This window comes from Empidonax traillii, unplaced genomic scaffold (genome assembly GCF_003031625.1).
Source record: "Empidonax traillii isolate 1590-97213 ecotype Southwest subspecies unplaced genomic scaffold, ASM303162v1 scaffold357:size1057043, whole genome shotgun sequence".
Classification (NCBI taxonomy): Eukaryota; Metazoa; Chordata; class Aves; order Passeriformes; family Tyrannidae; genus Empidonax; species Empidonax traillii.
In genome coordinates, this window is record NW_020955550.1 from 279,081 (window position 1) to 291,258 (window position 12,178).

At 38.9% G+C, this 12,178-nt stretch overlaps 1 long non-coding RNA gene across 1 annotated transcript; it reads left to right on the forward strand.

The window, feature by feature from the left end:
• Positions 1 to 89: 89 nt before the first annotated feature.
• LOC114061780 lies at positions 90 to 10,508 on the forward strand. The gene is made up of 4 exons (XR_003572214.1): positions 90 to 137; positions 459 to 579; positions 2,968 to 3,101; positions 10,269 to 10,508. It is a non-coding gene; the product is annotated as an uncharacterized LOC114061780 (long non-coding RNA).
• Positions 10,509 to 12,178: the final 1,670 nt, after the last annotated feature.

Genomic DNA, 12,178 nt, shown 5'->3' on the forward strand with positions numbered 1-12,178 from the left:
GGAGAAGCTCCCGCAGAACCCCGAGGAGCAGCCCGGGCTTCCCTCCCTCAGCGAGGAGCGGCTCTTCCAGAGCGCTGAGGAGTATGTGCGGCTTCCCCGCTTTAGCGCATCCTGAGGGGACACGCGCCCTGGATTAAGTAAGGAGGAACTATTAAGTGAGGATAGCTATTAAGCCAAGCTCGTAGCAGTCAGCCGCCTGTGCCAAGCAGGTTGTGGTGCCAGCCAAGGCAAAGGGTTACTTCTGGCTCGATTTATGCTTTCTTTTTTAGGAATCACGCGCTGTTTCGCGCCTCAGAACGCTGAGGGTCAAAAAGGTCTTCTGCCCCCCTCACACAGGCGTTGGGATAAAAACCTCGCTCTCTTTTTTGGGTGGGCTTCTGCCAGGGCCTGACAGCCACTGTGTTTGGGGAAACTCGAGGAGAAAACTTAAACTTTGGTATTTATTGTGTATTTTTCAGAAAGCGTTAAGACTTCACACATCACTGAGGCTGAGCATCATGTAAGATCTGGCAAGAGTTAATTTTTGCCTAAAGAGACGTGTTTGGGAAAGAAAACACAGCTTTCTGCCTAATTAGACAGGTTTGAGACAGAAAGCACACTTTTACAAAGGGATAGGTGAATTAGCAATGAAAACAATAAACAAAAAAAGTTGCAGATCACCGGTGTACTCAGGTAGACACTTTGTATCAGGTCAGTTCTTCGCAAGAATGTTGCTCCAGGCACCCCTTTTTGGGAAACCAATGCAAGACTGTTACCAATTCAAGAAACATTTTCTAGATATATGCACAAGAAGGTTTTAAATACCCCTGTGTTCAACCCCTACTCCCATAGGTAGCTCTGCTATAGTTGTTCGTGTGCCTTTCAACTACGAAGCGTGGCTCACCACGAGCGGTTAATCCAGTGCTTCATAGCAAATTGCATCCTTCATGTTATCTATTAATTTAATTTTGACCAAAACATTTCTTCTCTTGAGCTGTTTTCTCTCAGTAGGCGCTACACTAGAAATTCCCTTATTTAGTTGTGAAGTATCTCTGTACTTTACCGGGTACACTGATTATTTCTTAATTGCATCAAATGCAACACTGAAAACAGGGGTGTTTTTTTCCTTCTTCTTTTGGCCGTGTTTATCTTAGTCTCTTACATTAAAAAAAATGTCAAGTCACTTTAGCCAAGTGCTAGTTATGAAGTAATGTATCTAAATAAAAATACTGTCTCAGAACCATAAAATATTTTGGTACTGGGCCCCAGAAAACATTAATCATTATCTTACACTGTACATGCTGCACACTTTTAAAGTTTGTATAAAAATGCAATTACTTGAAACATCATGTTACTATTAGCAGGCACACAGACTTTAGCATTTTTAAAGCAGGAAAGCAACAAAACAAGAGCAAGAGAGGTTGGACAGATCTGCTTCTCAAGGGAAAGGAGCACTGATCTGATTTTTCAGCCACAGGCCACATTAACCAATTTAATTACAATTACTGTTTGCCAGAAGAATCATAATGGAGTGTGTTATTAATTATTTGTCCATTCAAATATCACATTCAACCAGTTAAGCCATCAATAAAATCATGCCTTGAGTGGCAAAACAAACAATGTGCAGAGCAAACACTTGAAAGCATCAATTTCTAGGCTAGATTTTGTTACTAGAGTTATCCCACAAACAGCCAGACAGCAAATACATTCACTGAAAGCAGAATTCACATGGAACCACACTGAAATAATGTGGATTTTTTTGAAGAATTGGGGTTTTTTTATTATTTATGTAAGGATATTATGAAAGGCAAGAAAATAACGGTGCATTGTTCTCTGGTGTCTCCAGCATAAAACAATCAATTTAAAGCCATGCAAAATGGCTAATACTGTTATTGCTGTCCTTTTTCATAACTCAGTGTCGTTTTATTCATCTTGCCCCTAAGAAATGACCTTTTCTGTGCATATCCCCACCTTTTTCCACAAATCCCCTGAGTGACAGAATCTCATCCTAATCCCATTTCCATTTAGATGTTGCAGAAAAGCACTGCAGACCTTAGAGGGAATAAGTAATCGTAATGGAAAGATAATAATATGTTTATGAAATCTGGATTTTATAATAGCAAATTGAAAAATTACAATAGTATTTTGAGCCACTGAAGGTCAATGTTTCTAAGAGCAAAAAGCCATCGATCAAGTGTTTCTAAAGTTTCTTGCTTCGGGTTATTTTTTAACTCAAAACATCTCTATTTCAGAGAGGAGCATCTCTCTTCTGAGGTGATTCCAAATTTACCTAGTGACCACAAAACCTGGTGTTAAAGGCAGTAGTTGTTTGTATAGAAAAATATACTCAATATTTTTCTGCAGACCTAAAAAAAGCAGAACAGCTTCACAGGCCTCTACAAAAGGCACCATAGGCCGCAGTGTAAGGACTCCATCCCTCAGTAATTCTTAAAGGTAAAAACATATGTAAAAACTCATAAATAAATCTATCAAAACACTACTTGCAATATTATGCAGTTGTGCCTTTTTTTCACTAAAGGTAAATTTGCTTGCTTATGCCTAAAAGGTACACCCAAGCTGTACATACAGAAAACCACTGGAACTTCACTGAGGTCCTGGACAAAAACAAAAACAAACACTTAAACCTTGTCCTCAGCTAATTAAGGAGTTTCCCCCTCTCTTTGAGCTTCAGTTTTCCACAGTTTTAAAACTCAGCCCAGACACACCAACAGGCACTGGGACGAGATGGAGTTTTCTGTGGCTAAAGCAGCAGTTGTTCCCTGAGAAAGGTTTGACTGTCCCACTGCTGCCCCTGAACGGCTCAGTGCTGCTGCTGAGGGAGCTTGTGCTCTGCCCTTCACCCTGTTCCTGGCCCTGCAGCCTCTTCTCTCTTGTCCCAGCTCTGGTTCCCAATCAATCCCTTGTACAATGGGACAGTTCATTCACTGATAAAAAGCTAATTTTTTTTTTTTTCTGAGTTCATTTTAGGTTGGCCCGGCTTGCTGAGGCTGTGACACCAGCACCAGAGCTGAGCTGAAGAAAGCATCAGGAGAACACATCCACACACCAAACCACCCCGTTTGGAAAGAAGATGTGAGATCAGACACTGCAAGAGCACAGAGGTGAGAACCACCACCCTGCCAGGCCACAGCCTGGCTGTTTTAAAACCACTTTGCATCACTAAGAATTCACAAAGTCAGGGACTCTGGACATGTCCATCATAACACCTCGGTACAAAGCAGTGCAGCTGCTCACAAACGTGTCTGAAGCAGCAAATGCCTCTGTTGTGGTGATTTTGAATGCAATTATTCTTCTGTATTTAAGAAGTTTAACGTTAGAAAACATATGTGAATACTGATTATCTATTAACAGCATGAAATGATGAAGCAAGCACTGGCTATTTTAAACTGGTTTGGGGCTAGAGGGCTCTCAAGGCTCACATTCATCTTTGTACATCTAGGCAAAATCTTGGAACTGTTTTTGGCAGATGACCCAGCAAAATGACTGATGTATGAGCATTAATGCATTCACATAAATTAACTCTGCACATAAAACCCACAGCCTTTAAGCCCAATTACATCTTCCCCCAATTGTACAAATACTCCCTTTGCAGTCAGTGGCAACTCAAGAAGACGAGGCCAATCCATATGTTATATTGATTCTAAAGGCACAAGAGTCTGCAGTTAATCCCTTTCAAACCTTGCAGAGCACAAGCTCTTGGAGATCTTCCAAGCAGCCAGATGAAAGTTGCCTTTCAGAACCAGGGAATGTATGTTGTTAGAGATTCCAAAACATGCTGGGCCAAAATCTGGCCTTGCTTTTACCGGTGTAAAGTGGGACTGCTTCAGGAGAGATGTGTATTCATACACCAGCATAAAACTGATCATTATCTCGCAAAAATGCCTGTAATGCTAACGCGCCTTCCTGTTAATTGCCAAGAAAATCAAAGCAAGGATCAACAAGAGAAAAGGCCTTCTTCCAGCTAGAAATGTTGTAACCCCTAAAACACTTGTCAGACACTTCATAACAGCTCTGAGGCTTCTGTGCTGCTAACAGGTTTTACCTGGAGATGATTCAGATACCAGAGTGATGCCTGACAGTGTAACTCTTCCCAGATAAGTAAAAAACTGAGCACCATTTTCAAGGTTTCTTCACCACAATTTAGAAAACTTACATAATAAAAACAAACTTTGAAGCAAAACAAAATACGTCATTATAAATTGCACAGTGAAATAAACATGTAAAACTAAAAGGACCTGATTTTGCATTTTTAAATGATAAAATGACTCCCTATTTCCAGATTGCTGGGAAGTCCAAACACTAATTTTCGGAACACCAAGGTCAGAAAGGTAAGTCCTTGTTACCCAGTCCATTAAGATTATGTTTGACTACTTTTAACTCTTAAACCATTTTAAAGACTTGCCTCAAAACTCACAGAAAAAGCCCAGCCATTATTCACAAATAGCCATTGATATATTGGGGAAAATCCATTATTTGTCTTAGAAACAAAGGAATTTTAAATGTAGACAGAACAATAAATATTATGGGATCGGTAGCTTAAAAATTCACTGTATGTGCACCTTATGAAGAAAGTGACTCTTTGTCTAAATTAAGAAAGCCAGAAGATGCAACTCCAGGGATTTTCCACTAAGCAGAGTTTACATTATAAAGTTAAATGTAATAAAGGGCTATAACTGTTTTAAGTAAATGCCTAAGAGCAGCACAGACTATAAGAGCAGAGAATACTGTGCAGAAATTGGGAAGAAAAGAGAAAAATACATAATGTATGATGTAAAAAAGAAACAGATAACGAAAATTAAAAGGATTTTACTAGAGGAAAACAATTTCATTTTATTGTAAAGCTCTAAATGAATAAAATAAAGTCTTTGAATGTGAAGATGATTAAAAAGACAAAATCATTAGCTAAAGATATTTACAAGTTTAGACTTTCATTTTGATTGTAATTTTAATTAGCTGGACACTAGGGGGGATGAAAATGAAAGCCTACATCATCTACTTACTCTTTAAATTGCATTCCACCTTAATTTTCTGCTCTTCAGTTCTTAATTTTCTCTATTTTTGTTCTAACTAATCCGGTTATCAGAATAAAGTGATTTTCTCTCAGCCAGGTTTAACATTCAGTATTTGAGTCTGTGAACCAAAAGTTCATCCCACTGCTTCAATTTTTATTCTTTCAATAGCAGAAACTCTCCAGGAAACTTTTCCAGTCTTTTGTCTGTTCAGCAGGGTGCTTTATGTACACACGACAGTTATGGAGCTAATAAGAAAGGATTCTATTTTAAAAATAATTATGTTCCATTTACACAGTTTCCCATGAAATTTACTCATAAAATGCAGGATGCACCGAAAGATTAAATGCCATTTTCCTCTTCATTAAAGCCATTTTTCTAAATGTAACTGAGTTATTTGCCTTTTTGTCTTGAAGGAACCACATGCCCGAGCAGTGGTTAGACTCAGTTTATTCTTAAACAAAAGAGCTAATTCCATCTAGGCTGCCTGTGCAGGGCACAGTTAACTCCCAGATTTGTGTCCCCACGTCACACCACGGACACACAGACACCCCTTCCACGAGGAGCTGCACTGGGGGAAGTGCTGAGGACACCGCTGGCCCAGCTGTTCCTCCTGTGCCCAAAGCCCTTCTCCAGAACACAGTCCACCTTCCTGCTTCCACCAAAGGCAGCCAGGATGATTGAAATACTGGATGAAGGCAGTTCAAACAGATAACATTGCCTTTTCCAGAGAAGCTCTGGAAGCAGAGATCCAGAGCTGAGGTGCCTGCAGCAGGTGCATGGGCAAGACACTCCAGTCACCTGTGAGCATCCTATCAATCTTTGTAGGATTCCTCAGCTCCTGCCCTGCCCTGGAGATGAGCTGTTCTTAACTAACCATCTGGGTGAGCTGTGCAAAGGGCGTAGCAGGACCATCAGCACATCAGGGCTTTCGTCTGCACTGCACATGGACGATGTTTTGTAGAAGGGAATAAAAGCCTCTATTTCAGCCCTCAACCAGATTAGCTGGTTTGGGCCAAAAGGTTCTACACTACAGTTGATGTTTTCTCTTAAAGGGCACCAGCAGAGTTAATGTTATCTCGGTAGGTCCTTGTTTCTTTAAAAAAAAAAAAATTCTTTTAGGAGAAATTCAGCCGTAGGAGATGTCATATATACCATTCTCACATTGGCTGGATAAAAACCAGCAAGCACAGTTTGATCTTGACAAGATAATTTTATTTCTTTGTTTAAAGCAGTACATCCAGAGGCCTTCTTGCCCTGTCTTCTTCTAAGGAACACAGGGAAGATTCGTTCCACTGAGAGTATAAACAACCTTCAACAAAGCCTACAAACACCTCTCTGTACCTGAGAGTTCTTCTCATTTTAGAGCCATTTTAGTTCACATCAGCACTGCGCTTTTGAAGTGAATCTCTGATTGTCCTGATGTCCTGTGCTTTGATTCACATCATGATGTGGTATTGAAGCACATGAACGAAATTCCTTTTGGATTAAACTGAAGTGGGAAATGCTGAAATGCATCTAACGCAGTCCAGCTGCAAATGGCCATTCAGTTCAATTGGACCCAGCTACAGCTTTTTTAAAGCAAAAAGAAGAAAAACATGACATGGACATCCCACCCTCATCAACACAAGTTTTACTTTAAATTCACACTCCTCTTGGTCTATGAACACTGTTAGTGAAGATACAGGTTTAAGAATAATCCACTTCAAATTCAGCACTTCCCTATTTCCAGTTTTTCTTCTTTATCTTTTGTGGAATTCCATATTCATCATCTAGCCACTCTCTCCCACCTAACTCTCACAGGTTCAGAACTCTGGCAAGATACAATTGTCGGTTCCCTGGGCAGAACAGCCAATTGCAAATGTTTTATTTAAAACTGAAGGTCCAATTACAGGACCAGTTTATGATCTCAGGCGAGCCAATATAAATCTGATCTAGTTCATTGCCTTTAACCTGCCTGCAGTAGCTTTATTCCAGATTTGCTCACGTGCCATGAAATGGAGTTCAGACAATGGCTCTGATGATCTCTTTTTAAAGAATTAACTAGTAATGTAAGCTGCAATACAGAGTCCTTCCACCTTTGAAACAAGGCTTCACAATTGTCACTTGTGGCTCAAAAGCATATGTTGAGTCCAGCAGTGCTTCAAGGACCAAAGTGCTTTAAAGACTTTACTGAAGGAAGTGAGAGGTGGGCATGCCAGGACACCGAGATTTCAGCAACACTGCGTGAAAATAAGGATAAAAAATTTGATTTTGTTTTTTCCTTTCCCGCTTCATTCGTTTATTCTTCTAGGAACTTATATGTGCCGTTAAATATGGACTAGAAATCTATATACAGTTTGGGTTGGGTTATTTTTTAAAAACATCTCATTTTTTGGCCATTCTGCAGAATGTGATTGAAAAACCCAAGTAGGCATGTATGGCTTCCATAGTGCACTCAGCTATTGAAAAAGTCAGTGCTGCAGAGTCGCTTTTCAAACCACAGCTTCAAATATGTTTGCAAGTTTTAGGTTCAACATAAAAAGTTTTTATGTGGTTGAGGGTTTTGATTTTGGGGGATTTTTACAGGTTTTTTAAACTTTATGCAGCTCAGTAATGTTAGATGTCCCAAATAATTCAGTGCTAGTTCTCTTTTTTCTTTTTTTCCCCTCCTTATTGGTATTTTTCAGAAGGTCCAGTTCAAATTTCCCTGTTTCCTAGGGAAAAAAAGAAAGCAGATAAAACCAACAAATTTTAAAGACCAGGTAAAACAAAAAAAATAGTAGGGATACTCTTTTGGGCTTCCTTTCTGTGATAGCTGCTTGTGAGTTGAGAATAAGGAAATAATTATTCCTGTAGCTAACTTACTTGTGTTAAAGAGCCCAGTTACCAGGATTATTTACCCTTCCCCATACTGAAGAAAAATATTTAACTAAACATGTAAAAAAATATTTGTTTCAGAGCTGTCCAGATCAGGTACAGGTTTAAGTAGGTGCTATCCCCAGAGAAACTTTGATCCAAAATTCATAGATATCTCACTTCACTGCAGGGATTTTTATTTCAATCCCATTAACTAGAAAGAAGTGAAGTAAGTGAATAAACGCTCTACCCAGTCCCTGTGCTGGTAGTTGATTTTCGGAGTCTACAAGGAAGGAGAGACAGAAACAGTCGACAGCAAGAGCCACATCCAGCAAAGCACAAAGGGAATGAGCACGGGGTTAAACCAGGATGCACTTGTTTATACCCAAATGACACCACAAACAGCACATTAGACACATAACATCAGAGGTATACAACAAATAAACATGTTTCAATCAGAGCTAAAAGTGGATTTCTGGACACTGACAAAGTTTTGTTGCCTGGGACTCAGAGCACAACAAAACCCAGGACAGCTCTGTCACCCTCTGAGCTCCTTCTGGCCCTGGGTTTGAGTCTGTGCTGGAAATTGTTTTCAGGTGCAGTGATCACAGAAAGAAAACACGTGCAGGGACATAACTTCTTAAAGAAACAACAAAACTGAAACAGGCTTAGAGAATTATCCATCAAACTACACTTTTAAGAATGGCTATTAAAATGTTGATGAAAGAATGGAAGATGATGAGTCGGGGACACTAAAAGACCAAACGCTTGGGTTCTACAAGATATTGCACTGAGTACTAAGAATTTCACTTTATAACCCAGTGTGATTAAACAGCATACTGCTGAAAATGCAGATGTTATACTGCTACAGTAAAAAACAAGGCATTTTTAAAAGATGTTTCCAATTAAATCACGAAAGACCACGAAGAAAATAGGGAGGGGCTTTGCTCTGAGTGCAGTCAGATAGAGGGACTAGGATTTTGGGGCTGATCTTTGAAGTTTCCTTCTTCAAACTACACGGCCTTGAAACTGTTGAAAGCTTGAAAGATTTTCCTGGTGAAACTGCGTAATTCTCCAGTTATGTTGTTGCTACTCAGTGATCTGTGTGAGCTGTTTGTAAGGAAGGATTATTTTTAAGGAAAATCTGTTCTCAGGTTGACCTTGGGTTCGTATTTCCAAGGCAGCAAAAGAGAAGACACCATGCACAGCAGTGAAAATTGCTGCCAGGGATGAAACATTCAAATCTCAGTTAGGCATGTTTTAAAATGGCAGTGAGAAACAGAACACTTCCAATAACTCACCGATTTTTCAAAACACAAGTGTTAATATAAAATAAAGTTTCAGCAACGACAGCAGGATTTATCAAAAGAGTCCTTTTTATAGGGGATATTCTTTATTTTAAAATTATCTTGATTTCCTGGGCATTAGGCAAGAAACTTTTTTTAGCTAAAAGAAGTTTGAGAATTCTGTTGCCTTAGTACTTCGGTATCTGAGCAGCGGGTGGCTGTTAGTTTTGCTGCAGATATTTACCACTTGTAAAACCATTGCATGTTGCCTTTGTTTCTAACATCACAAACTATTCCTGAATTCCTTACTTCTGCTCACTTAAAACTCGCAAGTATTAGGCAGTCTTTCCTCACATCTCTTCATCCTGATGGGATTATTTTTCTTTGTTTGTTTGTTTGTGGGGTTTTTTTTAAATTGTTTAGCCTAAAATTTTGTATTTATTGAGAGAAATTGTGGGTTTTTTTTCACTCAGATGCATTTCAGGTATTTTCCCAAAACTTGCTATTTCATTTGGAAATATTGTTGTTCTTGATGTAAATATTCACTGTTTTTAAATATCCAAATTACTTGATGCAATAACCCTGTAAAATGATAAGTAATTATACAGAGATATTCACCCTCCAAGCAATTACATGGACCACAAAATTTACTAGATTTTTAAAATATTTTGCAAGAATATTTATTTTATACTTCTCTAGACTGTATTTATTTAAAATGTTATTGTAATAATTTTTTTCTAGAGTTACCATTTTTCATTAAGACAAAAATACCAGCAATCATTCTTCCAAACCTTCTCTAGATATTTTTATAAAGGACAAAAGACATTTTTATAGAAAAATAAACAAATCTGAAAAGGTTATTGTCTTCTTCACAATATTTATAAACTTCAATTAAAAAAAAACCTGAAATAAATTGTGTCAGTCCAGCCTTTCGAGTGTTCCATGAGTAGGATATTCACATCTTACATGTGAATTTAAATGTGAATTTAAAATTCTGCCCTGTCACCTGTATGTTCAAAATATCACTTAGTGGTCTTTCCATGCTTCCAGTTTAAAAACGGAAATGTTTCTGTTTCAATAAATTTTGGGGGTAGACAAATATTTATTTGGTGTTTTTTTTTCCCTAGCTGTCCAGCAATTTCTGATTGCAATGAAATACTTGACAGACCTCGAAACCCTCAGTGCTTCTGACTTCTTCCAGGAAAATCTGGGAGCGTCTCAGCTGCTTCTGGGGCTGCAAAATTCCTCCCAGCATGAAGAACAGAGGTAAGTTCGTATTTAGAAAGCTCTACTTTTGTCAAAATCCCATTTATTTATGACACTTTCTATATAATTTGATCCACTGGTATTTAGAAATTCTTCCCCAAACTGGTATCTCACATCTCGGCATGTTCTGACTCACATATCCTCAACAAAACAGGAGTTGATACACATAAATAAAGCATTTCTTGCCTTTTCAAGGACAACCCAAAGCAAAACCCCCAACCATTTAAACAGAAATTTGTTGGGAAAATTAAATGTGTTCAACAACACCATCCTAAACCACCTGATATTTTAAAGCTATGGCAAATTTCAAGAACATTTTTACTGTTCTCCCTACATTACCTCACTTGGATCATTTGTCTTTCAAAGGAGTAGTAAACCTTAATTTGCTTTAGCAGCTTTGAATGGATTTTTATTGTTTCTTACCACAGCCTTTCAACTCTAGTAATTTGAAAACTAAATATGAACTGCAAAACTCAGTCAATCCTGTAGTATTCTTTTAATATCAATTTTTATGTAATTAGCCCCCAAACTGTGTTCAATTACTGACAATTATTCTGATGCACTTTGAGGGACAACACTAATTTCACACTTAGCAGCATTTTAAAAGGAAGGTGATTCAAACACTGTATAAAAAAGTCCCTCTCTCAGTACAGTCTCTCTGCTCAGCTCTGCATTGTTGCAGGCTTTGGGAGAAAAATAGGATTCCGCCGTGGTACAACCCCAGAGCTCAGCTTGGACAAACCCACAGCTGTGTGTGTGATTCTGCCTGGCTGTGGTTTGTTATGTCTGTCCTTAGAACACCAACTGGGCCTATTATAAGCTCGGCTGTGCTCTTTTTAAACCCATAAAATCAGGGAAAAATCCACAGAAACTGATGCACCACACTAAGACTAATAATTAAAGTGACGTAATCGGGGTCTCTTACATCCAGATTTCTTTCTCAAGTGGTCCTACAGATATTAGGAACATTCCTCTCAGGACAGTTGCAAGGTTCCCTCCCTCAGGTTATAAAATCATGATTTGTCACCTTCAGCCCGTTCCTTCTCCCTGTCCTACAAGGGGTTGCTGATGTCACTGTGGTTCCATGGGGATGATATACAGCTCCTGTTCCATTGGGGTCACTCGAACTATCAGTCACTTTGTAGGGACAAATTATTTTTGTTATATCCATTTTGCTGTTGGACTCTCTGATGGATCTTGTGACAACTGGAAATTCTATTTATTTATGTGCATATTTAAAAGGTTGTCAGTGGAGCCCAGAGCACTGACTGGGTACTCTTATTAGAGAGTAGTAAATATCCAAATAAAGAAATAAATCAAATGACACCTTCCTCAAACGAGAGTTACAAAATGGAGCTAACAAATATTGATAAGCAGCACTCTCCAGAAAACCTTCTAAATTATGCTCTGAAGTCTAAGCAGAGGAGACAAGGAAACAGAAGAGTTATTGTCAAAACAGCAGGCACACACTTAACAACAAAAATAACAACCTTCTGCTGGTAAATGACAGCCAGTCTTGGCTCTGGTGTATACCTCAGTGATATGAGGGTAAATTTTATGGTAAATAAAGTTGTATGCACTGCAAGTCACCGGGAAAAAGTCACAACTTTATAAAACCGTGGGAGTCAACTCCAGCCTGTGCCAGTGACTGCTGAGGTAACAGGAGCAACAAAGGGAGAGTGTCATCATTAAAGGAGGCCCCAAATCACGCTCAGTCAGCAGCACTGGCAAGAAACAAGACCTGACTTGGGGGGAAAAGGGGACGAAAATGCAGTGGAG